A 3,471-nucleotide genomic window follows, 5' to 3' on the forward strand; every position below is an offset into this window, starting at 1 on the left:
TGAATGTTGTTATAAAGTGTAATTCGGCAAAGAATTACATTTTTAAAGCAAAATTACTTTAAAAGTTGGATAAAAAGTCCATTAAAAATGCCAACTTTGCATTAGTGTCATTATTTACAAAATAATGCAAAGTTGGCACTTTTAATAGACTTCTAATCCAACTTTAAAAGCAACTTCTTATTAAAAGTGTCATTGCTTAGCAAATGACACTTCATGACACCTTTTAATATGTTCCTAACAGGTGTTTATGACAGTATTATGTCAATCTTATGACCCCGTCAAATAAAATGTACCCACATTTTTCAAGAGCTAATATACTATCACAGGATTGTACAAATTGTCAATACATTCAAAGTTTACAGACAACATGCTTATTAAAATTAGCACAATAAAACAATAGGTACACTTTGGAGGAAATGTGAAAACTGTTTCACCAAGGACAGAGAATTGTTTTAATCCAATGTCACAGTATTACTGCAGACAAACTGACATTTCTCCTTCCTAAGAACAGTAAGGATCAACGCCAGAACTTTCCCATTCACTGGACCACTGTACTTTATAGAAACCTACAAAAAATAACAATAGAGGAATTAAACAGAGAAAGCATTTGTATTTTAAAGAGTACAGAAAAATGACAAAGAAAAAAAATAATACAATTTTAAGACGTTGTGGACTCGCTATGTATGTGACATCATAAGAACTGATGATGATTGGGACCAGATGCCTGGGGTGGAAAAACATTTCTGGGTGTCTTCTTTACCTGTTTATATTAGAAGTAGAAAAAAATAGTCAGCAATATCATAGAATCAGTTGATGTTGGCATTAACTATGAAGCTGTTTAAGTGTGGACTTAAGGAGACAAACTACCTTAAAATCTTTCCATCCATGATCTGAACACACTGATCCGTGCAGGGTGGTGAGGGGGGCTGGTGGTGCCCATCTCCAGCAGCCATCTGATGAGAGGCAGGGTTCACCCTGGACAGGTCACCAGTCCATCACAGGGCCCTGAAAGCCAGCAACAAATAAAATGTATGAAAGAAAAATGTTAGATTAACAAGGGGAAAAATTCTGTCCAGTTATCTTAAAATCAAATCATGTTTATTAAGCACTTGGTGTTGGTAACACAGCAGTTTTTGCTATTGAAAATATAGCTAGCTCCTCATTAAAACAAAAACAAACTTACATCATGAAGACAATGTGAAGGTTCATCCTCAGAGCTGGTTGGTGATGTTACCGGCACCAGACCTAGGGGAATCTGGTGCCAGTATCAAGTGGTGCACAGGCAGATGAATCCTGTGCACCAGATCTGTGGATCACAGAGGAAGCGAGTCGTTACAGTATATCTCCGGCAAGGGCTCGTTTATTCTGATTACAAAAACAAATAAACAGATAAATAAAATTCAATTACAATACAATTCAAATTCAATTGACATCCAGAGTTACCACAAAGAAATAAAATAAAACAAAATTCACAAATAAAATAACAGCAAAAAATTGAAGAAGATCTAATCCTAAATTAACAAACTAAAAAAATGCTCCTCCTAACACACAGTAAACACCAACGTCCATCAGTTATAATGGTTCCTAAACATTAACGTTGGGTTGTTATAACCGTTGCAGAGGTTATAAAAAAAGATCAAGCCCACCAAAAATAAGTACATCCTCAAGAGAAACAAAAACACCACAACACTGCGAAATAAAAACACAGCATTGACCAATCATCATATACCCACAGAACATCTCAAATGGCCCATAAAAAAAGGTTGCCGTTTATACTACCTGTGGATCACAGAGGAAGTGAGTCGTTACAGTGTATCTCCAGCAAGGGCTGTTAGATTAACAAGGGGAATAAATTCTGTCCAGTTATTTTTAAATCAAGTAATGTTTATTAAACACTTAGTGTTGGAAACACAGCAGTTTTCTGTTGAAACTGTGGCCAGCTGCTCAGTAAAAAATAAAAATACTTACACCATGAAGACAATGTGAAGGTTCATCCTCAGAGCTGGTTGGTGATCTGGTGGAGCCAGAGTCTCTTCTGAGACAGAAAAGTCTTTAGGTTTTCTATCACCGGATTTCTCTGGCTTCCTCCATCATCTTCATTTGCTTAGACTGCAAACATATGTTGAAGATAAAAACACTGATGAACAAATTATAACAACAACCTCACAATATCAAAGTCTATTTGGCACACTTGGCTCAATTAAAACCAGGTGAAATTTATGAAGAAAACTGCGTCAAACGGGGCTTTTTTTACAGTTATAACATGAATTTTATTTTATCAATAAAATTGATAAAATTATTATTTCTGAAACCAACATAAGTTTATTCATATCTTTACTGCACTGTTTATAAGTAAATTAAGATAATTAGCATTTTGAAGCAAACTTAGCACCAGCTAGCAACACACCCAGGTGACAAAAATGTATACTTTAGTATATTTCAAACATACTTAAATTTGTGAAAGTACACTTTAAGTATACGAAGTATTAAGTGTGCTACCTATAAGTATATCTGAAGTATACTAAAAATATACTAAAAAAATATACCAATTTCGAAATTAGAACTTTAAACACACTTAAACATAATCGTACCAAAATACACTTTTAATATATTAAATAAAAATACTGTAACCTCCGTTGAAGGCTCAGTGAAGACACACACGGAGTGGGATAGCCAGAACATTAACAACTTTAATGGCGGAATACACAGGTCTTTTCATTCGGACAGATAGCCTTTTCACTCACGGTTCGGCTCTCTTTTCTGCCGCTAAGCCTCATGGGAAAACACATAACAACATAACAGCACCCTTTAACCGCTACATTGCCCCCCCTGAGACGGTTAGCTGTCCCAGCAACCAGGAATGCCTATGTGACATGAACCACAACATTGAACAACAGAACTCTTAGTCCATTACGGATTAACTATAAAGTCTCTAAACCGTGCAGGAAGGCGCCGTTGTCTGGGGTTAGCGCGCCGGGACTCACTCTGGACAACTTGAGGCGTAGGAGAAACCACTGGCGGAGGGTCCGTCTCCAGCTCGCCAACTGCAGGCTTGCCTGGCTGGTATGGGGCCAAGCGATCCCGGTGAAGAACCACCAGCCGGCCCCTCTTGCGCAGCCGCACCCGGTACACCACATCAGAAAGTCTGTGAATCACCACAGATGGTCCAGCCCACTGACTGGTGAGCTTTGGGGACAGTCCTTTTTTCCGTTCAGGGCAAAACACCCAAACCTTGTCCCCAGGCTCAAAGTTCTTCCCCTGGCAGCGTGAATCATAGACCCGCTTCTGCTTGAATCCGGCTGCAGTTAGGCACTCCCGAGCCAGTTCATGAGCAACCCGTAGACGCTGCTTTAAATCACAGATGTAGCTCAGCCCTGGCCCAACAGGTTGCTCCGTTCCGGGGGGTGGTCCAAACACCAAGTCCACTGGGGTGCATAGTTCATGGCCAAACATCAGCAAGGCAGGGGTGCA

At 39.0% G+C, this 3,471-nt stretch overlaps 1 long non-coding RNA gene across 2 annotated transcripts; it reads right to left on the reverse strand.

Annotated features, from left to right (window-relative positions):
• Positions 1-413: 413 nt before the first annotated feature.
• On the reverse strand, positions 414-2,500 carry LOC103482227 (uncharacterized). Of its 2 annotated transcripts, XR_014085367.1 has the most exons (5): positions 1,969-2,500; positions 1,184-1,306; positions 868-1,005; positions 655-760; positions 414-566 (listed from the first exon to the last, which is right to left on the reverse strand). It is a non-coding gene; the product is annotated as an uncharacterized LOC103482227 (long non-coding RNA). The 2 variants fall into 2 exon arrangements; XR_536416.2 differs by lacking the exon at positions 1,969-2,500 and having other exon boundaries at positions 1,184-1,438.
• Positions 2,501-3,471: the final 971 nt, after the last annotated feature.

The sequence above is a fragment of the Poecilia reticulata genome, chromosome 20 (assembly GCF_904066995.2).
Source record: "Poecilia reticulata chromosome 20, P_reticulata-male-v2, whole genome shotgun sequence".
Taxonomy (NCBI): Eukaryota; Metazoa; Chordata; class Actinopteri; order Cyprinodontiformes; family Poeciliidae; genus Poecilia; species Poecilia reticulata.